Consider the following 27224-nt stretch of genomic DNA (forward strand, 5'->3'; position numbering starts at 1 on the left):
TCCATGTCATGCCAATCATTGAACTTTCTGAAATGATCATCTTGAAATAGCATTAGTTTAATGAGCTATATGTTGTTAGGAATTACCAAAACCACCCAGGGATAGTTGTATTTTCAATCTTCCCTTTTTTGGTAATTGATGACAACATATAGATCAAAGCTTCGAGAAATGATAATAAGATTAAAATACATTGTCGCTTTGAGAAGTATGTGATAAGCAAGAGCTCCCCCTAAATTTGTGCATTACTTAAAATTTGCTTTTGAATGCAAATGCACAATCAATTAGGATCAAGGATTACTCTTCCATATCACTTACATCTTGGTGGAGCAGTCAAAACGATAGAAAGTAAAAACATGCACTCATCACCAAGTAAAGTGAATGATCATACAAGAGATATAAAAGATAACATCATTCAAGCACAAGCATTAATGCATGATATGATCAAACACAGCATCATATAAGTATCTCACACACATAGACATAAAGTATTAAGAAAGCACACAAAAGTAACAATCAAATAGCAAGAGAGACAAAAGAAGCAAAAACACACACACTCTCTCGAAGCCTATGATCTATACATTTTCCCCCTTTGGCAATAAGTTACCAAAAAGTTTGAAAATGCATAGTACTATGCGTCTCTTTAGGCCTGATCTTCGGGAGATGGTGTTGAGAGGACTCCAAGGACGAATGCATCTGTTGAAGTGGTTGGAGCTGGTGGAGTTGCAACTGGAGGTGGCACATGCTGTGGCTGCAGGTGCTAATGTAGTTGCTCTTGTGTCAGCCATGGGTACTGCAGCAGACCTCTGACCTCTTAGCACTCTCTGAGAAGGCATCTGTGGTAGCCTGCCCTTTCCTCTCCTCAGCTTCTTCCTAGAGCTGCTCAACTTCTGTCTACATCTCTGTCACCTTAAGATCAAGATCATAGAACTTGGTTTCAATAATCCTCTCCAAGCTCTCTTGGTTTTGAGTCAGGGTGGCCAAGCCCTTCTCTATCCTCAAGGTTGCTTGAATCAGATATGCAAGTTGATCTTGTTTGGTTTTAAGGAACACTTGAGATGCCTCCTCAACACTTGGCATCTTTGCAGCTTTGTCAGCCTTTGCTTTCTTTCTCTTTTCTTGTGCTTGCACACTTGTAGGATCTTCTTCATTCATGACAACAGTGTTGTCCTCAAAATCTGGTCTCAAGGGTAGATGCTCCTTGTCCAAAAGATATGTGCCTGTGCCCATCTTGGAGTTGATGAGCACCTGAATATGTGGAGCATACCCACAAGATCTCTTCTGATCTGCAGCTATCCTCTTGATTGTTTCCACAATCAGGCTCATGACTTTAAAATTTTAGGGCACATCAAACAGTTGCAGCAAGTTGATAGAATGACCTATGATCATCTTGTGATCTCCAGATTTTGGCAACAAAGTATGCCTCAGAATGGTGTTGATAGTGGCCAATCCAGACAACAAATAGTGAACAGACCCAAGCTTATGAGTTTTCAATGCTTTGTCTAGTTTCCTTGTACATGTTGGCCATAGAGTTGTGGTCTTTCTTCTTCTTGGCATAGACATCCAAGTCATCTTCATGTTCTTCAGGGGCATTGATCAATTTAGCCCACTCATTAACAGTTGATTGGTACTGTGACGCCCCGAGACCGATGCTCGAGAAGACTTTCATATGTTCCCAGTTTCGCCGTGTGTTTCATTTGTGCCTGCCCTTTTATTTTATGTTGCATTTCATCATGTCATCATGTGCATTGTGTGTTTTTCATACGTAATAAGTTGTTGCATGTTCCATGCATGAATCTTGCTTCATCACCTTCTCCTTCCCTCTACTTCCTTCTTTTGATAAGTGTCACTTTCCCTTCTCTTTTAATGTTCATCTTTGCCTCAATATTCTAACACCGTGTTCCTAGCCTCTCTGTCAAATTTCATCTCTATTGGAATTGTTTTGGTTAGGGTTTAAAATGGTTCAAGTTTGGATTTAATTCAAATTTGAATTATTTTTACTTCCTTTAAAAATCTCCAAACCAATTTTGTTAAATAGAGCACATTTTCAGGATCACGAGTATATTTGTATATTTATCTAGCTCCTCTCCTTTTTTCCTGCTCTTTCCTTTTTATATTTCTGTCTAAAGAAATAGAAAAATAATAGCAGTAGTGCCCCTTGGGCCTCACTGTTCAGCCCAACAGCTTGGGACTCTCTTCCTGCGGCCTGACCAAAAAGGCCCAAGGCCCAGCCGGCGTCCTGCTCTAACCTAGGCACAACGAACCCTCTCCCTCGATCCCCTCCTCCTTGTCTCCCTGCTTGCACCGCCAGGAGAGCCGAGCGCTCGATCCCCCATCTCTCCTGCTTCTCGATCCCATCTCCTTCCCTCCAGCGTCGCGCTGCCCGATCCCATCTTCCTCTCGACCCATCTCCCCTGCCTCCTTCCTCCTGGCGCCGTCACCAGGGAGCGCACGCACGCGCATCCATCTCTCCCGACCCCCTCGCTCTAACCCTACCCCCTCCATCCTCGCGAGATCGCCGCCTCCCTACCGCCAACGCCTGTTCCCGGCCCGATCCGCCAGCCTCGTCCCTTCCCCGATCGTCCTTCAGGCAGCAAACTCCGGCGGCCCCATCGCCCGTTCCTCCCTCCATGCTCGCCTCCTCTCGTTTGGATCGAGCAGGATCCCTTCCCGAGCGGAGCGCTCGCTTCAGCCGCCGGTTGTGAGCTGTAGGTCACCGGAGTAGCTCCAGGTAGCTACCCCGCACGCTGGGGACCCTCCTCTGCCGCGCCATGCTCCTTCCCCGAGCTCCACCTCGCCGTCCTTCTACACATCGTCGCCGAATACCCCTACCCCGTGTACCATCCTATTGCTGCCGCTGGACACGGAGTATCCATCGTCACGTCCGTTTCGTCGATGTCAAGCCCAAGAGGGCGCCAAGATACCAAATACCACGACGTCGACGACCATCAAGTTCAACTACATCGACTATGATTGGTGACGACCCGGAACATCTACGGAGTGTGTACGAGTACCGTCGCCGAAGACCCGGGTAGCAAAACGTCAAGTACCTATGACCGAAGAACGCCAAGTACCTCTCCAAAAAACAAACATGTACCACTACGTCCGGAGGCATCGGATCCGTCAAGTTCCACTATGAGATGTACAACTACCATCGACCCCGAAGACCTCGGATTCACCAAGTTCCCACGACGACCAGTGTAACCTGTCGGGTCGCCAAGTTCGGTTACCGTCGCAACCATGTGTAACGCCCCGAGACCGATGCGCCAGGTGTCTTCCAGTTATTCGCTATTGTTGTCTTGTCATTGCTTGTGTGTCATGCATCTCATACCATGTCATCATGTGCATTTCATTTGCATACATGTTCGTCTCATGCATCCGAGCATTTTCCCCGTTGTCCGTTTTGCAACCCGGCGCTCCTATGTCACCCGGTGTCCCTTTCTACCTCTTTTCGTGTGCGGGCGTTAAACGTTTTTGGATTGGACCGAGACTTGTCATGCGGCCTTGGTTTACTACCGGTAGACCGTCTGTCAAGTTTCGTGCCATTTGGACTCCGTTTGATACTCCAATGGTTAACCGAGAGACAAAAAGGCCTCATGTGTGTTGCAGCCCAACACCCCTTCAAAGTGTCCCAAAACCCATCTAAACCCCCTCCATCATCTCGGTCGTTCGATCACGATCGTGTGGCCGAAAACCGCACCTCATTTGGACTCTCCTAGCTCCCTCTACATATAAATATGTGGCCTCCCCTGAAATTTTCGCGGATGAAACCCTAACCTTCTTCTCCATCGCGCCGCCGGACATGTCCGTCTCGCAGGCGGACGCGTCCACTCCACAGCCACCTCATTCTAGCCAATGGAGAGCCGCCACATCAGCCGCACCGCCGCCTCCAACCACTCAGACGCCGCCACGCGTCCCCGCGCCCGCGCCCACTTCGCCGCGACACCCGGGGTCCAGATCCGGCCCGCCCCGGGCTGCGCCGGGCCCGCCTCTGCCGCCGCTCTCCCGCGCCGCCCGGCTCCCGTGTGCAGCGCGCCTCGCCGCCACCGCCTTCTCCGACCCCGACGCCGGCGACCCTGCTCGCCGCCATGCCGTCGCCTCCACCCCGCCGCCTGTTCGCCGGCGCCGCCACCGCAGCTCTCCCGCGCCGCCCACGCTCCTCCGCCCGCACCCCGCTGCCGGATCTCCCGCCGCCTTGCGCTGCTCCGCCAACCACCGTGCCATGGCCGCCGCGCTGCGCCGCCTCTCGCGCCATGACCGCCGCCCTGCGCCGCCTTCCTCCTGTGAGCGCGCCGCGCCGCCCGAGCGCCTGACCCTGCGTCGCCCTTCGCCGGTGCCGCGCCCCGGCGACCGTGCTCCTCCTCCTCGACCTCCTCGGCATTCGCGCCCTCGCCGGAGGAGCTCGCCGCCGGCGTTGACCTGCCCTTGGATCAGATCCACCACTCCTTTCAACCAAACGGCCTCCGTCCAGATCCGGATCCCTCCATCCCGCACTGCTTCGTCCCGGGTCGACTTTTCCCGAGAGGTCCAAATTTCACTAAGTCCCCACAGATTCCAGTATTTTTGGGCATTTTCATCACATCATAACTCTGCATCCGTAGCTCCGATTCGTGCGTGTAGCATATCAAAATGTTCATCTCGACGAGTACATCATTTCATCTCATTGCATCATTTTCATTTGAGCTCATCTTGATACCCGAAATGCTGTTGGAAGAGGGCTATGTGATGAATATGTCAGATCTGTTTCAGCAAATGCACTTTTGTCATTTTTGCCATGATTAATGTGTGCATGCTATGGTCTTGAGCTCTACATGTGTTTTGTAGAATGACATGCCATCTTTACAAGGGTGTATGCCATGTATTTTTGTGATCTTTGTGGTTACTAGCACAAGCATGCAAAGTAGCTTACTCATTGATGTTGATTTCAGGGACTTAGTTTTTCACTAAGTCCTTGTCCTGATATTGTCTTTATGCCATATGTTCATGTTGTTTCCTAGTGATCCGTGCCTCTTTTGAGGATGATCAGTAAGGATGTTTTGTTAATATTGTGGTGCTCTATCCATCCATGTCTTTTTTTGCAATTATGGAGCACCCTAGATTGAGTCAATCAAGCTCTAATTTTGCTATAAAATGTTCTTGGCAGATTGTTAACTTGTTTAGCGATTTTGCCAAGGTTGTTGCTATTGATCCATGCATGCTATGTTGTTGTTATTGCCATGTCTAGCTTCTATGCCATGTCTTATTGATGGTTGTATGCTTAGTTTGTCATTCCATGCCTTGTAGTGAGTGCATCAAGCTCGTAAACATGCCTACTTGTTAACTGTTTTGCCATGCTCCAATTTTTCACCAAGTCTGAGTCCGTTTATGTTTTTGCCATGTTCACATGCTTGTAATTGTATTTTCTGATCCCTTTTGGCTCATGGTCACTAAGGGACTTTTGTTACATGCTTTGAGTAGCTTCATGCCATGCCTTGCTTTGCCATGATATGTTCCTGTAGCATGTAGTTTTCATGCTCTAAAGATTGCTTCCTGATGATAAATTCCTGACTTGTGTTAATTTCAGTTATCATTTGCTCTTTTGCTATGCTTGTTTGAACCTGTTAATGAGTAAATTAGCCGTAGCTCAGTGTTCGTCTTTTGTCAAGAATCTTGAGTGGATCCCTGCCATGAATTTTGTTGCCATGTTTGAGTGCAGTAGCTCAATTATCTTGATGCATTTAGGAGGCTACGTGCTGTTAATCGCAGACCAGTGCCATATTTGTTTTGCTTGCCATTTCCAAACCGTGCATCCGATTCCGGTGATATTTATGCCGATTTCAACCGAAATCAACTCCTCTTTCCAGTGGCACTCTTGGTTTTCCAAGTTGAGGCCAGATTCAATCATTCCTTTCCAAATCATGCATATGCACCGCATACCGCATCCCGCATATCATACCATGTTCGTGTGTTGGTTGTTTACTATGTTGTGTGTTTCTTTCCGGTGTTGCTTCTTCGGGTTGGTTTCGATAACATCGCGTTTGTGAGGACCCGTTCGTCTATGTCCGTTTGTCTTCTTCTTGGACTCGTTCTTCTTCCTTGCGGGATTTCAGGCAAGATGACCATACCCTCGAAATCACTTCTATCTTTGCTTGCTAGTTGCTCGCTCTTTTGCTATGCCTATGCTGCGATACCTACCACTTGCTTATCACGCCTCCCATATTGTTAAGCCAAGCCTCTAACCCACCTTGTCCTAGCAAACCGTTGTTTGGCTATGTTACCGCTTTGCTCAGCCCCTCTTATAGCGTTGCTAGTTGCAGGTGAAGATTGGAGCTTGTTCCATGTTGGAACATGGATATTTTTGTTGGGATATCACAATATCTCTTATTTAATTAATGCATATATACTTGGTAAAGGGTGGAAGGCTCGGCCTTATGCCTGGTGTTTTGTTCCACTCTTGCCGCCCTAGTTTCCGTCATATCGATGTTATGTTCCCGGATTTTGCATTCCTTACACGGTTGGGTTATAATGGGAACCCCTTGACAGTTTGCCTTGAATAAAACTCCTCCAGCAAGGCCCAACCTTGGTTTTACCATTTGCCACCTAGCCTTTTTCCCTTGGGAGTCGCGCATCCCGAGGGTCATCTTTATTTTAACCCCCCCAGGCCAGTGCTTGTCTAAGTGTTGGTCCGAACTAGAGCCACTTGCGGTGCCACCTCGGGGAAACTTGAGGGCTGGTTTTAGCTGTACGTAGTGTTCATCCGGTGTTGCCCTGAGAACAAGATATGTGCAGCTCCTATCAGGATGTCGGCGCATCGGGCGGTGTTGCTGGACTTGTTTTACCATTGTCGAGGATGTCTTGTAACCGGGATGCCGAGTCTGATCGGATTGTCTTGGGAGAAGGAATATCCTTCGTTGACCGTGAGAGCTTGTGATGGGCTAAGTTGGGACACCCCTGCAGGGATTTGAACTTTCGAAAGCCGTGCCCACGATTATGGGCAGATGGGAATTTGTTAATGTCCGGTTGTAGAAAACCTGAAGTTGATCTTAATTAAAATACATCAACCGCGTGTGTAACCATGATGGTCTCTTTCCGGCGGAGTCCGGGAAGTGAACACGGTGTTGGAGTTATGTTTGATGTAGGTTGTTCTAGGATCACTTCTTGATCATAGTTGTTCGACCGCGCTTTGCCTTCTCTTCTCGCTCTCATTTGCGTATGTTAGCCACCAAATATGCTAGTCGCTTGCTGCAACTCCACCTCATACCTTTACCTTACCTATAAGCTTAAATAGTCTTGATCGCGAGGGTGTGAGATTGCTGAGTCCCCGTGACTCACAGATACTTCCAAAACCAGTTTGCAGGTGCCGATGTTACCAAGCAGGTGACGCAACCAAGCTCAAGGAGGAGCTCTATGAAGATCTTGTCCTTTGTGTTGTTCCGTCCTAGTCGATCAGTAGTGGAGCCCAGTTGGGGTCGATCGGGGATCTGCGTAGCATTTGGGGTAGTCTTCTTTTATTTTGGTTCCGTAGTCGGACCTTGATTGTATCTGGATGATGTAATGCTTTATTCATGTAATTGTGTGAAGTGGCGATTGTAAGCCAACTATGTATCTCTTTCCCGTATGTATTACATGGGTTGTGTGAAGATTAACTCACTTGCGACATTGCTTTCAATGCGGTTATGCCTCTAAGTCGTGCTTCAACATGTAGGAGATATAGCCACATCGAGGGCGTTACACCATGTACGACTACTTCCATTACCGCTATCGCGAGAACGCCTACTTCCCTCTACGAACTTGATCCGTTCCGATAATGCACGCTTCGAAGGTATAACCTCGAGATGGCGCACGTGAACGAATGAATGCATGTTGTATGAGATGCACCCTAGTTTTGCCTCGAGTCTGAACTATCGGTGCACGTTGCCCCTCTTTTGCCTTGCCACCGACATGTGGAAACCCGGTAATCAGGAGCACCCCACCTTCCTTGCATGACACGCTCCCGTCACTTTCTTTTGCACCGACGTCTCAATGAGTTGTCGGAACCGGAACGTTGCCGTGGCACCATTTCGTTATCGTTGTCGTGGCACCCCTTTTCGTTTCCGCCACGATGACAAATGCTTCATATAATGCTCTTATCAACATTTTCATAAAACTTGCAACGTCATCCGCATCATGATTGTTGTTGTTTCCGGCCTCATTTAAAATGCCTAACTATGTTTTCTACTCATGTTTCACCTCTTGCCATGTTTAACAACATTTAATATTGTTGGGTACATAACCGAGAGATAACTAAATAAGTCATGTGGTGTTCCGTCAATATGCAACTTGTTGCATATTGAGCTCCACTTAACTTGTAGTTTTGTCTATGCCCTTTACCATGCCATGCCTCTTTAAACCGGACATGCATCATACTTGGTTGTGCATCATGCCATGTTTATGTGATGGTTGTTTACCATGTTGTTTGCTTCTTTCCGGTATTGCTTCTTCGGGTTAGTTCCGATAATGCCGTGTTTGTGAGGATCCGTTCATCTACGTCCGTTTGTCTTCTTCATGGACTCGTTCTTCTTCCTTGCGGGATCTCAGGCAAGATGACCATACCCTCGAAATCACTTCTATCTTTGCTTGCTAGTTGCTCTCTCTATTACTATGCCTATGCTACGATACCTACCACATGCTTTATCATGCCTCCCATATTGCCATGTCAAGCCTCTAACCCACCTTGTCCTAGCAAACTGTTGTTTGGCTATGTTACCGCTTTGCTCAGCCCCTCTTATAGTGTTGTTAGTTGCAGGTGAAGATTGGAGTTTGTTCCTTGTTGGAACATGGATATTTGTTGGGATATCACAATATCTCTTATTTAATTAATGCATCTATATACTTGGTAAAGGGTGGAAGGCTCAGCCTTATGCCTGGTGTTTTGTTCCACTCTTGCCGCCCTAGTTTCCGTCATACCGGTGTTATGTTCCTTGATTTTGCGTTCCTTACGTGGTTGGGTTATAATGGGAACCCCTTGACAGTTCGCCTTGAATAAAACTCCTCCAGCAAGGCCCAACCTTGGTTTTACCATTTACACTAACAACCTAGCCTTTTTCCCTTGGGTTTCCGGAGCCCGAGGGTCATCTTTATTTAACCCCCCGGGCCAGTGCTCCTCTGAGTGTTGGTCCAAAATGGGCAGCCTACGCGGCCACCTCAGGGCAACTCGAGGGTTGGTTTTTACTCGTAGCTTGACCTATCCGGTGTGCCCTGAGAACAAGATACATGCGACTCCTATCGGGATTTGTCGACACATCGGGCGGCTTTGTTGGTTTAGTTTTACCATTGTCGAGATGTCTTGTAACCGAGATTCCGAGCCTGATCGGGTCTTCCTAGGAGAAGGAATATCCTTCGTTGACCGCGAGAGCTTGTGATGGGCTAAGTTGGGACACCCCTGCAGGGTTTTGAACTTCCGAAAGCCGTGCCCGTGGTTATGGGCAGATGAGAATTTGTTAATGTCCGGTTGTAGAGAACCTGAAACTTAACTTAATTAAAATGCATCAACCGCGTGTGTAGCCGTGATGGTCTCTTCTCGGCGGGGTCCGGGAAGTGAACATGGTGTTGGAGTTATGCTTGAACGTAAGTAGTCTAGGATCACTTCTTGATCACTTCTAGTTCACGACCGTGCTTTGCCTTCTCTTCTCGCTCTCTTTTGCGTATGTTAGCCACCATATATGCTAGTGCTTGCTGCAGCTCCACCTCATACCTTTTCCCTACCCATAAGCTTAAATAGTCTTGATCGCGAGGGTGTGAGATTGCTGAGTCCTCGTGACTCACAGATTACTTCCAAAACCAATTGCAGCTGCCATTGATACCGTGCAGGTGACGCAACCGAGCTCAAGGAGGAGCTTGACGAAGACCGTGTTAGTTGTGTTGTTTCGTTTCCAGTTGATCAATAGTGGAGCCCAGTTGGGGCGATCGGGGACATTGTTGCATTTGGGGTTGTCTTTATTTTGGTTCCGTAGTCGGACCTTGTTTGTATCTGGATGAATGTAATGTTATTTATGCTATTGTGTGACATGGCGAGTGTAAGCCAACTATGTATCTCTTTCTTTATTCAGTACATGGGTTGTGTGAAGATTACCCCACTTGTGACATTGCCTTCAATGCGGTTATGCCTCTAAGTCATGCTCCTACACGTGGGAGATATAGCCGCATCGAGGGTGTTACAAGTACCTTGTACCTTCAGACATCCAAACGATTCTACCATCTGGATAGAAATGAGCTGTAGAATAGAATTGCATAATGAGCTCATCATTCCATTTGGTAAGCTTCTGTCCCACAAAGTCATCTACTCCACAAGATCTGAAACTTTCATGCACTCCTGGAAAATGGTCTTCATTCTCATCGATGTACTCTGAATCAGCCCACTTCATATCACACACAATGGGCTTCTTGTCAAGCAAGATGGTCTCATAGAAATCCTGATGCTCTTTGGTATGGAACCTATAGTCCACATCAGTCCTTCTCCTAGCAGCATATGGATTAGACTATCTCCAAAGTCTGAGACCTGCATCCTTCCTGATGTTCATGTCTTATGCCACTGGATGGCTGTCGTCATGATCTGGAATCATAGGTTTGAGCTTCCTAAGCACTTGGGCTTCAACATCTTCTTCATCAATCTTAGGCACTGGGGCCTTGTTCTTCTCAGCAGCTAGAATATTTATTGTGCTTCTCTTGGGCTTTGAAGTCTTTGAAGCTTGAGCAGAAGCTTTGGGGGCAGTCTTGGGCTTTGAAGGGGCAGCCCCAGACTTGATGGCATCCCCCATCAGCTTTTGAGTCTTTGATGTTGGTGCAGCATCCTCTTCCTCTTCTTCATCTTCAGCTGGATCTCTCATCATAGAGGATCTACCAATAACTCTGGCAGTGGTCTTCTTGACCCTCTCTTTCCTTTTATTACCCTCTCCAACAGCCTCTTCAGCATTTGACTTGGAAGTTTCAATAGTTGAGGCCCTGGCCTTTAAGGTTGGCACCCTCTTTGCAGGGGCCTTCTTGTGCATACGAGGCTTAGTTGCAGCAGCAGCTCCATATTCCTTCTTCAACACTTTCTTCTTGAATCTGACTTCTTCCTTAATAGACACATAATCCTCATCCTCTGAATCTGAGGTTCTCTTCTTCCTTGACCTTGTAGCTGCTTTGGGCAGATTGCTTGGGGTGCTCCTGCTGCCCTCATCATAGCTGCTAGAGGGACTAGTGCCCTCACTCATGTTCACTTGCTCTTCTGACTTGTTTTGGCTATCACTCTGATCAGACATACTGGCAAAGCACACTGACAGCAGACCCTGTGAATAGATATAGATGAGGTAGAGTGGATGAGCATCACAAAGTGCAGAGGGTTTTCAAAACAAATGAGTCAAAAACTTAGTTTAGTTTTCCAAAGAAAGCATTTCAGAGCTACTGATTTGTTAAACTCGATGACACCGAAGCAACTTTTAGAGTCTAAACTAGTGAAATCGGTCAGACCGAGACACGGTTCGGTGACTCCGAGATTGCTAGGGTTTCACTGAGATTTGAACACGGTCACACCGTTTTGCAACTTTCGGTCAGACTGAAAAGTGCAAGTGCAATGGCCTAGGCCAGATCGGTGAGACCGATTTCCACAACTCGGTCGGTCCGAGATGAGTACGGCAGCAACCTAACCCTAAATTTTCGAATCAAATCTAATCTATGGGATGTTCTGCTGGACAGGATGATCTCAAACGTGGCAAGAAACATGGCATTGACCTTGTGCTTAGAATCAGAGGTAAAAAGAATGCACAAGGGGTTGAACTCATACACTAGTTCGGCGATGAGCTCACTACGGCAGCAACGACGGTGTTGAAATCCGTTGACGGCGATGAAAACCAGTGGCGGGAGGTCACTGGCGACGAGAGGACGATCCGGAGACCCGAGGCGGCAGAGCAGGACACGCGTGGGATCAAGCGTTTTGGAGAAATTTCCAAAATTTGACCCGACGGTATATATATCCTGACCCTGTCGGTGTAACCGAGTGGAACAACTCGGTGGCACCGAGATGCAGAATCGCAAGCGGTTACTGCAACTCGGTGCGACCGAAAAGTTCTAATCCATTGCACCGAGATTGAAAACCTAGATCAACTCAGTGAACTCGGTCAGACTGAAAAGGTTGAATTGGTCGTACCGAAATGCACAGAGAGGTTTTGGAAGTTTAAGTCTATGATGAATTAGGGACTCCGAGTGCTCCTCACACAGAGTGTTCGAATCTGACTTGATCAAACTTTGTGATGTAGCATGAATAGAGTTTGAGACGAGAAAAACATATATAGCTAGAGGAGTTTCTTAGGCATTATTGTCCATCCATTTGGCAAAAGAAAAAGAGCCAAACAATCAAAGCAACAAATGGATGTCCTCGAATGAGTAAAATATGCAACCAACATGCTCACACAATAAAATGGCAAATGAAATATGTGGCAAAGCATGCACAAACACTCTAGCATCTATCAAGCAATTGGCGATGACTAGGTCATCTATATATGAGTATATTGACTTAGGAGTCAAATGAGAACATTTGATCATAGGTCATACTCATTGTTTAAGCACAAGTGGGGTTATCACTTTTACATAAAGCATTATTGTGTTCACACCATTAGAGTTGCTTTAGCTCAATTCTTAGAGTAAAGCTCCCCCTATATGTGATATCCCCCCAAGGAGGGATGAACTAACTTTGGGTTTTGTCGATGATGACTTCATGTAGATGTTGAGGATGTGGATGCTCAATGTTGATGTAGATCATTCGGAGCAATCCATTGGAGTGAGTTGCACTTTCAATACCTACATGGGTTAGTCCCACAAGGAACAAACAAGGATATCCATAGACATAGAGTGATGTTCACACAAGATGATGTCCATGAAAGCATTAGGTTACCTTGTCCCTTGTCTTACCAATAAGAGGGTTTGTGACTTCTTGAACTAGTGCAAGTTGTGGAAGTTGTTTGCACTTGTCCTCGCCAAGATGATATGAGTGAAGTATGTTGGTGGAGTCACCCTCAATAACTCTCTAGTTCTTCTTCTTCGGGATCCACATCATCTTGATGGGAATCCTTGGAGTTGTAGTCATACTTGATGAAGTAGAACTTGATGTAGTCTTGGGAACCCACTTGACCAAGGCCTTGGGAGCTTCTTCAAATGCATCAATCTCCTCTTGAAGCTTGCCCTTGCCCTTTTGCTTGTGGTCTTCTGGTGGAATATCATCTTGGGCTTGTGTCCCTTGGAAAGAAGTAGGGTCATACTTCTCTTGTTGAGGAACAAACTTCGTCTTGGGGTATTGATCTTCTTCCCACTCAACTCCATTGGCATTGAACTTTCGTTCAAAACCAACACCTTGATTCTTCTGGTGCCTTCCTTCCTTGCGTACAATTTCCTCAGATTGCTTACTTCCAGCAAGGCTCTTGTAAATACCTTTCTCTATAATTCCCTTCAATAAGCTATTTTCTTGCTCAAGTGTAACTTGGCTAAGAGAATCATTAGTGGAATCAAGAGAACTACTAGAAGCAACAATGTTAGATTTAACATGATTATTGTTACTAGTAGAAGAAGAATCTTTCTTACTCTTATTGCTAGACTTTACTTGTGGCATGTAAGTAGACAAGATTAAATGCTTGGCAATGTAAGAAGAACTTTTCTTGCGAAGATCATCATTGATTGCTTTTAAGAACCCATGCTCTTGCTCAAGCTTGAGCTTTTCAAAGCGTAGCTTCTCATGAGTCTTTAAAAGCTCTCGATGATCTTCCAAGGTAGTTTCATGAGCTAACTTAAGAGTGTTTAGTTCTTTAGTTAGACGCTCAATCTCCTTCTTATCATCATCATCCATTTTATCCTGATTAGAATGATTAATAACAATTTCATCATAGTTTTCATTACTAGAGTTGTCAACAAGTAAATCATCATCACCTAGCAAATCATCTTCATCACTATTGAAATCAACATACTTGGGGTGTGATGCCTTTGGGCCTTTAGCAATGAAGCATCTTCCAATTCCTTCATTTGGTGAGTCAAATATGTCACATGAATTGGTTGACACAAGTGTTAGACCAGCAACACCTTCATCTTGAGTATATTCGGAGTCAGAGTGATAACTTCTATCGGAGTGATTGTCGGAGTCGGAGCCGGATACCCATTCACCAACATGAGCTTGATGTCTTCGTTTTGTATAGCTCCTAGATGACTTGTCCATCCTTTCCGGATCCTTGCTTCTGCGAGAGGTCCTTCATTCATAACAATCATCTCTACTCCTTCTCTCTCTTGGAGGTGAATCTTCTCTTCTATTTCTCCTTTTGGGCGAATCTTCTCTTCTTTTGTAGGGGGTGTACACTCATTTGAGTAGTGTCCGGGTCTTCCACAATTGTAGCAATCACGCTCACGACTCGAAGGTCTTTTGTCATTGTAGGACCTTGACTTGGAACTTCTTTCTTTGCTTCTACTCTTGTAGAACTTGTTGAAGTTCTTCACCATTAAGACCAATTCTTCATTGAAGGCTTGTTTCTCACTTGATGATGCAAGGGCATCAGATGAGGCTTTGTAAGCACCACTAGACTTGTTGTGAAGCTCTTCTTTATCCTTGAGTGACATCTCATGAGCAACAATTGAAGGAAATATGCCCTGGAGGCAATAATAAAGTTGTTATTTTCATTTCCTTATATCATGATAAATGTTTATTATTCATGCTAGAATTGTGTTAACCGGAAACTTAGTACATGTGTGAATACATAGACAAACTGAGTGTCACTAGTATGCCTCTACTTGACTAGCTCGTTAATCAAAGATGGTTAAGTTTCCTAACCATTGACATGAGTTGTCATTTGATTAACGGGATCACATCATTAGAGAATGATGTGATTGACTTGACCCATCCGTTAGCTTAGCACGATGATCGTTTAGTTTGTTGCTATTGCTTTGTTCATAACTTATACATGTTCCTATGACTATGAGATTATGCAACTACCGAATACCGGAGGAACACTTAGTGTGCTATCAAATGTCACAACGTAACTGGGTGACTATAAAGATGCTCTACAGGTGTCTCCGATGGTGTTTGTTGAGTTGGCATAGATCGAGATTAGGATTTGTCACTCCGTGTATCAGAGAGGTATCTCTGGGCCCTCTCGGCAATGCACATCACTATAAGCCTTGCAAGCAATGTGACTAATGAGTTAGTTACGGGATGTTGAATTACGGAACGAGTAAAGAGACTTGCCGGTAACGAGATTGAACTAGGTATTGAGATACCGACGATCGAATCTTGGGCAAGTAACATACCGATGACAAAGGGAACAACGTATGTTGTTATGCGGTTTGACCGATAAAGATATTCGTAGAATATGTAGGAACCAATATGAGCATCCAGGTTGCGCATTGGTTATTGATCGGAGATGAGTCTCGGTCATGTCTACATAGTTATCGAACCCGTAGGGTCCGCACGCTTGATGACGATTGGTATTATGAGTTTATGTGTTTTGATGTACCGAAGGTAGGTCGGAGTCCCGGATGTGATCACAGACATGATGAGGAGTCTCAAAATGGTCGAGACATAAAGATCGATATATTGGAAGGCTATGTTTGGACATCAGAATGGTTCCGGATGAGTTCGGGCATTTACCGGAGTATAGGGGGGGTTACCGGAACCCCCCGGGGAGTCAATGGGCCTTATTGGTCCTTAGTGGGAGAGACGAGGAGGCGGCCAAGGTGGAGGGCGCGCCCCCCAAGCCCAATCCGAATTGGGTGTGGGCCGTCTCCCCCTTTACTTCCCTCTCTCTCCCCCTTCATTCCTCTCCTACTCCAACTAGGGAAGGGGAATCCTACTCCCATCGGGAGTAGGACTCCGCCCTTGGGCGCGTCATGAGAGGGCCAGCCCTCCCCTCCTACACTCCTTTATATACGGGGGAGGGGGCACCCCATAGACACACAAGTTGATTGTTTAGCCATGTGCGGTGCCCCCCTCCATAGATTTCCACCTCGGTCATATCGTTGTAGAGCTTAGGCGAAGCCCTGCGTCGGTAACTTCATCATCACCATCATCACGCCGTTGTGCTGACGAAACTCTCCCTCGACCACAGCTGGATCTAGAGTTCGTGGGACGTCACGGAGCTGAACGTGTGCAGATCGCGGAGGTGCCGTACCTTCGATGCTAGGATCGGTCGGATCGTGAAGACGTACGACTACATCAACCGTGTTGTCATAACACTTCCACTTACGGTCTATGAGGGTACGTGGACTACACTCTTCCCTCTCGTTGCTATGCATCACCTAGATGGATCTTGCGTGTGCGTAGGATTTTTTTTGAAATTACTGCGTTACCCAACAACAATTCTTCCAATAACTTCCGTTGGCTTGAGATCTTTGTAATTGGGCATCATTTGGATCAATGTGCACATGGTATCATATTTTCCAACCAAGGCTCTTAGGATCTTCTTGATGATGAATCTATCGGTCATCTCTTCACTTCCTAGAGTACATTTGAGTGACACCTTCACCATCCTTCATTTTGAACTTGTAAGTTGACTTTGAAGCACATCCAGTTTCTATTCCTTGATGGAGTCGGTACCTTCGTGCATATTAATCAAAGTATCCCAAATTTCCTTTGCATTCTCAAGACGGCTGATTTTGTTGAATTCTTCGGGGCACAATCTGTCGTGGTTTTGTCACGGCGATGTCCTCGTGAAAGGACTTAGTCGTGGAGCCATCGCGACGGGTTAGCTTGAAGGGGTTAAAGTGGACAAGAGACGCGAGGAATTATACTGGTTTGGCCCCTTACAATGAAGGTAAAAGCCTACGTCCAGTTATGTTGGAATTGCTAGGGTTTCGATGACCAGGGAGCGAATCCGCTTTGCCTGGTCTCGAGTTATTGTTTGTTGTCCCTAAACCGCCGCCGGGTCATCCCTTTATATACATAGGTTGACGCCCGGCAGTTTAAAGAATCCCGAGGCCGGCTCATAAACATGCCCGGCTCGGTTTCTACCTTTCCTTGCCTTACAGAATAAGTTACATATCATATGGCGGTTTACGCCTACGGGCTCTAATCCGCCTTTGGGCACCGGGCCTTCATGTTAGATCTCCTCTGTAAAGTGCCATACCTCTTGTATTCATGGGCTTCAAACATGACTAACTCCTTGTGGACATAACCCGGCCCCTCATGGCCGGTTTATACTTAATAGTAATATCCCCAACATTAGGCCCTAGATTGATTTGAACTCGTTCATGTCAATCTTCAACACTTCGGAAAATTCCTCCTTCTGCACCCTCGCGTAGATCTTGTAAATCGCTGGGACGTCATCTTCTAGGTTCGTAATAAACCGTCATGACGTCACATGTTCATTAAAACCGAAGATACCCTTCATTAATGATCCTCCAACAATCGAGGCAAAAACTTTGCTGCATATCCATTTTTTGGTCTCCTTGATTTCCGCACCTGTCGCTTATCTCTTTGTCTTATAAATAGGGCCGAGGGTCCCTTTACTTTCCTCCCGTTGCCTCTTCATCTCTCTTATATCTCGCGTCGCCTCAGCACCCGAGCGCCACTGCCGTCGTCGACCTTCGCTTCTGCCTCAACTCCGGCCGCTGCATTACCCTGACCATACCAGAAACCCGCAGCGCCTCTCCGCTGTTTCACAGCTTCAGTAAGTTGTTCTTCCTTTCCTCTATAGATTCGCTAGGGTTCGTGCGAGTTCATAGAAAACTTCATGGTGTTCTTCCCTTGTTCTTCATTAGATCCTATGCAATGAAGTCCAAACTTGATGTACTTCCATGCGGTAGTAATGATAACCTTATTTTGTCATCAAACCATGTTCTTTGTGCATATAAATCCAATCTGGAACTTCACAAACTGCTAAGGCACCAATTTTTAGGTCTAAATATTTTCCTTTTCCTGACATGTGGTAGATCTAAAATTCCAATGTGAACCTGTGAAACTTGTTTTTCCTTAGTTAGCCGTTTTTTTGCCTCAGATCTGTACTTTCATTGTCTGTGTAGGCGGTTTATCCTTTAGAAAATAATCTGTCATATGCCATTAGTCCCCTTGTAAATCGCCAACCGCTTTACCCATTATCATAGCATCAACCTCCGGTTTAACAATTTTGCATGCTTGAATGCTTTTTCCTTAACCTGCTACGCTTTATGCTTGCTAACAATGAGTCTTAAATCGGCATCAATCTTTTCCAGCTCCTCATTCGAAATGGCCAAACAATTTTATGCTTGTAACTGGGTCCCTTCCCGGGTTACTGAAGAGCAGCTAGATGGATGCGTCAGAACTGGCGTTTTACCAAAACAAAGCGAAATGCATTGGCGTATTCTCGGTCCAGGAAATCCTCCTACTCCAAAAGACGGCAAGGTAGTGGTATTTGTTGATCACATGAACCGTGGTTTTAAACCGCCCAGATCCAAGTTTTTCCGTGATGTGCTTGCCAGCTTCCAGATCCACCCTCAAGATATTGGACCCAACTCTGTGTCCAATATTTGCGACTTTCAAGTGTTTTGTGAAGCCTGTCTACAAGAAGAGCCAACTGTTGAATTGTTCCGGGATTTTTTCTATTTGAACCGTTGTACTGAATTTGTAGATGGGCCCAACACTGAACTTGGCGGCGTCTCCATTCAGAAAAGGAAGGATGTCAGCTTCCCTCACGCCAAACTTCACAGTCATCCTAAGGATTGGAACCAGACTTGGTTCTACTGTAAGGATACTTCCCCTGAAGATGAGAACCCTCTGCCGGGTTATCGTTCTCACCGACTTACCAACACACACCCACTTCCGCAACAATGGACTGCCAAGGAACGATCCACATACGCACCACAACTCACCAAGCTTAGAGCTTTCATGGCTAATGGTTTGACAGAAGTGGACTTTGTTCGTTGCTGGATATTTTGGAGTATTTACCTTTAAGCCGTCGCCCCGGTTTAATGTGTGAGTACACAGGGGACTCAAAAGATCCTCAACGTCATATTAATATTCAGCTAACAAAGGCTGAAGTTACTGAGTCTGTTAAGAAGATTGTAGGATCTAGAAGTAGATGTGTCTAGAGGGGGGGGGGATTAGACACTTCATGCTAAAGATGCAATTTTTAAGCTTTTTCGGTTTAAGTGGAGTTTAGGCACAATTTCAACATACACAATACATATCGAGCAAGCATGCAAAGAGTATATGAGCAGCGGAATGTAAAGCATGCAACTTGCAAGAATGTAAAGGGAAGGGTTTGGAGAATTCAAACGCAATTGGAGACACGGATGTTTTTCCCGTGGTTCGGATAGGTGGTGCTATCCTACATCCACGTTGATGGAGACTTCAACCCACAAAGGGTAACGGTTGCGCGAGTCCACAAAGGGCTCCACCCACAAAGGATGACTGTTGCGCGAGTCCACAAAGGGCTCCACCCACAAAGGGTCCACGAAGAAGCAACCACCCACAAAGGGTCCACGAAGAAGCAACCACCCACAAAGGGTCCACGAAGAAGCAACCTTGTCTATCCCACCATGGCCATCGCCCACACAGGACTTGCCTCACTAGCGGTAGATCTTCACGAAGTAGGCGATCTCCTTGCCCTTACAAACTCCTTGGTTCAACTCCACAATCTTGTCGGAGGCTCCCAAGTGACACCTAGCCAATCTAGGAGACACCACTCTCCAAGAAGTAACAAATGGTGTGTAGGTAATGAACTCCTTGCTCTTGTGCTTCAAATGATAGTCTCCCCAACACTCAACTCTCTCTCATAGGATTTGGATTTTGTGGAAAGAAGATTTGAGTGGAAAGCAACTTGGGAAGGCTAGAGATCAAGATTCGTATGGTAGGAATGGAATATCTTGGTCTCAACACATGAGTAGGTGGTTCTCTCTCAGAAATAGGATGCTGGAAGTGTAGGCTTAGTCTGATGGCTCTCTCCATGAATGAAGAGGATGTGGAGGGGTATATATAGCCTCCACACAAAATCCAACCGTTACACACAGTTTTCCAATCTCGGTGGGACCGAATCAACAAACTCGGTCAGACCGAAAAGGTAAACCTAGTGACCGTTAGAGATTTCGGTGGGACTGACTGGATCAACTCGGTGGGACCGATGTGCTAGGGTTAGGGTAAATCCAAAACTCGGTTTGACCGATTACTCAAACTTGGTGGGACCGATTTGGGTAATAAGTGAAACTGAGATTTGGCCAAGCAAACTCGGTGGGACCGATTGCATATCTCGGTGGGACCGAGAATATTGCAATGGGTAACAGAGAGTTTGCAAGCCCATCTTGGTGAGACCGAGATCCCATCGGTGAGACCGAACTGATTAGGGTTTGGCAGTGGCTTATGACAAGTGAAACTCGGTGGCGCCGGATAGGAAGAATCGGTAGGACCGAGTTTGGCTTAGGGTTTAGGTCATATGTGGAAGTGGGAAAGTAGCTGAGGATTTTGGAGCATATCATTAAGCACATGAAGCAAGAGGCTCATTAAGCAACACCTCATCCCTCCTTGATAGTATTGGCTTTTCCTATGGACTCAATGTGATCTTGGATCACTAAAATGTAAAATGAAGATGTAACACCCCGGATGTAACTTTCCCTTCTTGTACTCCAACTCTTGCCGTTTCCAGCGTTAAGTTATATTTATTTCTCGGGTTCGGTCTTTGTCTCCGTGTGTTGTTTTCGTTTTCATGCATCTCATATCATGTCATCATGTGCATTGCATTTGCATACGTGTTCATCTCATGCATTCGAGCATTTTCCCCGTTGTCCGTTTTGCATTCCGGCGCTTCGTTCTCCTCCGGTGGTCATTTCTAGCTTTCTTTCGTGTGTGGGGAGTAAACATTTCCGGATTGGACCGAGACTTGCCAAGCGGCCTTGATTTACTACCAGTAGACCGCCTGTCAAGTTTCGTATCATTTGGACTTCGTTTGATTCTCCAACGGTTAACCGAGGGACCGAAAAGGCCTCGTGTGTGTTGCAGCCCAACACCCCTCCAATTTGGCCCAAAACTCGCCAAACTCTGCTCCATGTCCTAGAGCGTTCGATCACGATCGCGTGGCCGAAAACCGCACCTCATTTGGACTCTCCTAGCTCCACTTATGCCTATATATAGCCCCCCCGTTTTTCGAATCTCTCTCCCCCTCCGAAACCCTAGCAAAAAAAAACAGATCTCCGCGCCGCGCCGGACACGTCCGTGCCGGCCGGACAAACCGCCACCGCCGCCCGCGACGAACCGGGGAGCGCCACGTGGCACCCTGCCGCCTCCACCGACCGCGGCCCGCCTGGCCCGTCTCCGGCCCCCGCCTCCATCTCGCCCGGGCTGCCGCCTGCCTCAAGCCGCGCCGCCTCGCGCCCCTCTTCCCCGACTCCGGCAGCCGGCACCGCCGCCCGCCTCGTGCCGGCGAGCTCCGCGGCGACCCGCTGCCCGCCTCCACGCCGGCGACCCCGGCCGCCATCGCCGCCCCGGAACCGCGCTCCTCCGCCGCCTCTCCCTCCTACTCCGGCTCTCCGGCGAGTCCCCGGAGCAGTCCGGCGAGCCCGAGCTCCTCCGGCGAACAGGGCTCTCTCCGGCGATCCTCGAACGACGTGCGATCCAGATCTGGATCGGTTTGCTACAGTAAACCCTAATTAGAGGTTGATTTTTTTTGCTAAGTCCCAGGAATTTCACTTCATATGCTCCTGTTTGAGGCCCCGTAACTTTGCATCTGTAGCTCCGATTTGGACATATAATATATCAAAATTTTTGTCTCGATGATTACATCATTTCATTCCATTGCATTATTTTCATTTGAGTTCATCTTGATGCCCAAAATGCTGTTAGAAGGAGGCTTCGTGAGTTAATTGTCAGATCTGCTAGTTCATCTTAGACTTTTGTCATTTTTGCCATGATTATTGTGTGCATGCTATGCCTGTGAGTCCTTCATATGTTTTGTTAAGCATTTTGTCTTCTTTCCAGAGGTGCAACCCATGCATTTTTAGGATGTGTGTGGTGACTTGTGCAAGCTTTCAAAGTGAGGCACCCGGTAACTCTGTTTTCAGAGACTTAGTTGTTTTCACTAAGTCTGGGATTATTTAGTTCGTGATGGCATATGTTCATCTTGTTTCCTAGTGATCCGTGCCTCTTTTGGGGATGATCAGTAAAGGAGTTTTGTTAGTCATGTTATTCTCTATCCATCCATGTCTTTGTTTGCAATTATGGAGCACCCTAGCTTGAGTCAATCGAGCTCTACTTTTGCTTCGTTGTGAATCTGGGCAGATCGTCAACTCGTTTGCGATTTTGCCGATGTTATTGTAGTTGATCCGTGCATGATATTCCATTGTTCTTGTCATTTCTAGATTGTATTTTGTGCCTTATTAATGGATGTATGCCTGCCTTGCCATGACTTGCACCGTGGTGAGTGCATCGAGCTCGTTAACATGCCTTCGTGAGTTATATTTCAGCATGTCTCAGTTTTCACTAAGTCTGAAAACTGATTGTGTTTTAGCTATGTTCGTGTGCCCGTTAGTATATTTTGTGAACCCTTTTGGCCCCAGGTCACTTTGGGGTCTTTTATTAAGCTTGTTGAGTAGCTCCATGCCATGTTCTTACTTGTCTTAATCAGGTCTTGTTTCATGTTGTTTTGCTGCTCCGAAGAGGGCTTCGTGATCTGAAATTTCAGAGAAGTGTTAATTTCACCAAGTCTGGAATCTGTTTTGCATTTGCGTTTTTGCCATGCTTGTTTGAACCTCTTAATGGATGAATTGGCCGTGGCTCAGTGCTAGTCTTTTGTTAAGCATCTTGTGTGCATCCCTGCCATGTATTTTGTTGTCATGTTTGGTGGCTGTAGCATGTTCGTTGCATTGCATTTAGGTGCCTACTTGCTGTAAATCGCAGACCGGTGTCATTCTTAAAACGCTTGCCATTTCCAAACCGTAACTCCGATTCCGGCGTTCTTTATATCGTTTTCAAGCGATTTAATCTCATCTTTCCAGTGGCACCCTTGGAATTTCAAGTTGAGGCCAGGTCCATGCATTTCCTGTCATATCTTGCATTTTGCATCCCGCATAGCATATCATCATTTCATCTTATTGCTTGGTCTTGCACGTGGTTGATTGTATCCTTGTTGCTTGTTTGTCTTGTTGGGTAGAGCCGGGAGACGAGTTCGCTACCGAGGAGCCCGTTGAGTTTGCTTGTGAGGATCCAGTCAACTCTGACAACTGTGCAGGCAAGATGATCATACCCTCGAAATCACTACTATCTTTGCTATGCTAGTTTGCTCGCTCTTGCTATGCCAATGCTACGATGCCTACCTTTTGCTTGTCAGCCTCCCAATTGCCATGTTGAAACTCTAACCCACCTTGTCCTAGCAAACCGTTGATTGGCTATGTTACTGCTTTGCTCAGCCCCTCTTATAGCGTTGCTAGTTGCAGGTGAAGATTGGAGGCCGTTCCTTGTTGGAACATCATTTATTTACTTGTTGGGATATCATTATATTGATATGTTATCTTAATGCATCTATATACTTGGTAAAGGGTGGAAGGCTCGGCCCCTCGCCTAGTGTTTTGTTCCACTCCTGCCGCCCTAGTGTCCGTCATATCGGTGTTATGTTCCCGGATTTTGCGTTCCTTACGCGGTTGGGTTATAATGGGAACCCCTTGATATTTCGCCTTGATTAAAGCTTTTCCAGCAATGCCCAACCTTGGTTTTACCATTTGCCACCTAGCCTTTTCTTTCCCTTGGGTTCTGCAGATTCAAGGGTCATCTTATTTTAACCCCCCCGGGCCAGTGCTCCTTTGAGTGTTGGTCCAAACCGTCAGCTGCCGGTGGCTACCAGGGGCAACTCTGGGCTGGCCTACCGGAAGTTTAGAAAATCTGAGTGTGCCCTGAGAAAGAGATATGTGCAGCTCCTATCGTGATTTGTCGGCACATTCGGGCGGTGTTGCTGGTCTTGTTTTAACCTGTCGAAGTGTCTTGAGTTACCGAGATACCGAGTCTGATCGGAACGTCTTGGGAGGAGGTCTATTCCTTCGTTGACCGTGAGAGCTTGTCATGGGCTAAGTTGGGACCCCCCTGCAGGGATTGAACTTTCGAAAGCTGTGCCCGCGGTTATGGGCAGATGGGAATTTGTTAATGTCCGGTTGTAGATAACTTGAACCTTAATTAAATAAAACGAATCAACTGAGTGGGTTGCCATGATGGCCTCTTCTCGGCGGGGTCCGGGAAGTGGACACGGTGTTGGAGTAATGCTTGCGCAGGTTGTTCCTCTAGTTTCTCGCTCGTGCTTTGCCTCCTCTTCTCGCTCTCTTTTGCGAATAAGTTAGCCACCATATATGCTAGTCGCTTGCTGCAGCTCCACATATATTTGCCTTATCCTTCCTATAAGCTTAAATAGTCTTGATCGCGAGGGTGCGAGATTGCTGAGTCCCCGTGGCTCACAGATACTATAATTCCAGATGCAGGTCCAGGTGATTCTGCTCCAGGTGACGAGTACGAGCTCAAGTGGGAGTTCGATGAGGACTCTCAGCGTTACTACGTGTCTTTTCCTGATGATCAGTAGTGGTGCCTAGTTGGGGTTCGATTCAGGGCCTTGTCGCATGTTGGGTGTTCTTCTATTTTGGCGCCGTAGTCGGGCCATGAGTGTTTGTATGATGGATGTTATTTATGTACTTTGATGTGACGTGGCGAGTGTAAGCCAACTATGTTCCTCCCCCTTTTAGTATATATTACATGGGATGTTGTAATGATTGCCTGACTTGCGACATTGCTTTCAATGCGGTTATGTCTCTAGGTCGTGCCTCGACACGTGGGAGCTATAGCCGCATCGAGGGCGTTACAGAAGAGTCTTGAGCTTTAAGCTTTAGCCAATCCTTTGTCCTTAGAATCTTGAAGAAGTTCCCACAACCTTTAGTCGATGCCACTCCATTGTTGAACTTATCTGAAACATGCTAGATAGAAATGTTAGTCCAACAAGAGATATGTTGTCATCAATTATCAAAACCACCTAGGGATCACTTGTGCTTTCAAAGATGCTGAATGAACCAGAAGCTGTTTGCAGTAGGACCGGGTTAAGCCCCTTTTATACGTTGAATAAACCGCCAACTGTAAGGATTGCCTCACTCCTACTTTGTACTTGATATTCTTAACTATGCAATCTTTTATATCCTCTGTCCATCTTTTTAACAGGGTGACGACCCATTCTGGAAGAAGAAGCCGCAGGATAAACCGGCCAAGACCCCTCGACCTAAGACGAAGGTTGTCAAGAGACCTGCCAAGAAAAAGGCACCTGAACCCATCGGGTTAAACCTTGATGATGACCTTGATGATCCGGACGTACAGGTAGAACTTGACTCTCTTGGTTCATTTTTCATACACCTCATTGACAATGATTATTATCAGGATGACGCTGAAGGCAGCCAAGCCGATGACGCAGAGGTAATTATCATTTCCTCCAGTTCAGACCTGTTGGCGTTCTGGGAACGGGGGTCCCCAGACTTGCCTGCCTGCGGCCTGCGGCGTGGCTCAAGTGGGGGCCCAGCGCGGCCCATCTTCATCAGCTCAAGCTCAAGACCCTCGCGAGGGGCCAAGCCTCGCGGGGCGAACGACAGAAAGCTTCCTCAGAGGCAGCCTCATCAGGCAGGCTCGCGAGGAGGCGGAGAGATCAAGGCAGGGATACCTCACGAGGAGCCCGTGACGCAAGCCATGACGATCGAGACCAGGCGGGCGCCGGCCTGCGCAGTGTCCTTGTTTCCCCTTTGGTGCAAAGGGGGCAAGCACAGGCCAAGGCATCGGGCAAAGGTTGCCATTCCGGTGCAACGAGACCAATACCAGCAGAGCGGCAGGACGGAGGTTACCGTGGAGCCCAAGACAGCGTCATCACCAGTACTTTTGGTAGCCGGAGACCACCTTTGGTCAGGATAACTTGTACTAGATGTTCCCCTTCAAAATGGCCAATTGTTGGCGCCCTTCCCGCTCATTATTTGGGGAGAGGCCCAGAGCTTCTATAAATAGAGCTAGCCACCAAAGAGAGGGGAAAAAGGAGAGACATCTAGAGATCTGATAGAGCCCTAGCAGAGAGAGAGAGAGGCGACTGAACTCATCCAAGCAGTTCATCGCACCAGCTCAAGAACACCTCTCGCGAGGCTGTTCTTCCCTTGTACTGTTCATCATCAGCCCCTGAGGCAATCCACCACACCACACACTGGAGTAGGGTATTACACCACAACGGTGGCCCGAACCAGTATAAACCTCGCGTCCCTTGTGTTGTTCATTGTTTTCAGCTTAGATCACGCGAGGAGATCGGAAGTAGATCGGTAGGGGAGAGATCTCCGTGTGCACCCCAGTGTTTGAACCTCAAGGGTCTGGCGGAACCCGAAATCCGACATTTGGCGCGCCAGGTAGGGGTGCACTGGAATCTTTCTTCCGCTATTCGCGTGTGATCTTCCGTCGTGTTCATGGCTGGCGCTCATCGGGCTCGCGCCGAGCGCCGGGCTGCTCTCGCCACCCGCGTCGCCCAGACGGCGCCCATTGGCGGACGTCCTCGTCGCTCCCTGTCGCCTGCCGCCAACGCCGCCACTGGCTCGACGGGGAATGAGCAGCAGGCCTCATCCCAGCATCCTTCGGTACGGCGAGAGGGCCGCACCGCCACACCATCTCTAACTCCAGCCGCTTCGTCGTCCCACGCCCGTCGCGCCCCCACGGACGCGCACGCCGTGCTGCTCCTGGCAAGAGAGCTCTTGCACTACCGCCCCGTCGACAACCTCTACGAAGACTGGCTCACCCGCATCATCGAGCTCGTCAGCACCGCAGGGGGCTCCCCCTTGCCGTCCTTCTCGCTGCCTCGCCCTCCATTCCGTGCAGGAGGCGAGGATCAGGAGGTGCCTCCGCCACCTCCTCCCCAAGAAGGCACCCTGGCTCCAAGGCGCGCAGCCCCAGGGCGAGACCCTCCGCGTCCGGCGCCTGCGCAGCAAGAAAGGATCTGCCAAGAGACCCCTCATGCCCAAGAAGGTGCTCGCGTGCTCCTAGCGCCGGCGCGCCAAGATCGCGTCCCTGCACCTCCACGCCAAGACCCCGCGCTGCTCCAAGCGGCGGCGCGCGGTAATCCCCAGGAACAAGCCCAGCACCAGCAAAAGGCGTCGGTGGCCACGGCAGGCTGCCGCACCCTCACGCCCGAGCTACGCGGCGTCGCATGGCCAGGAAAGTTCAAGCCTAACCTGCCCCCTCGCTATGATGGCACGACGGACCCCGCGGAGTTCCTACAGCTCTACGAGCTATGCATCGAAGCCGCCAATGGAGA

Source organism: Triticum urartu, chromosome 6A, assembly GCF_056163025.1.
Source record: "Triticum urartu cultivar PI428250 chromosome 6A, HENAU_Tu73, whole genome shotgun sequence".
NCBI lineage: Eukaryota > Viridiplantae > Streptophyta > Magnoliopsida > Poales > Poaceae > Triticum > Triticum urartu.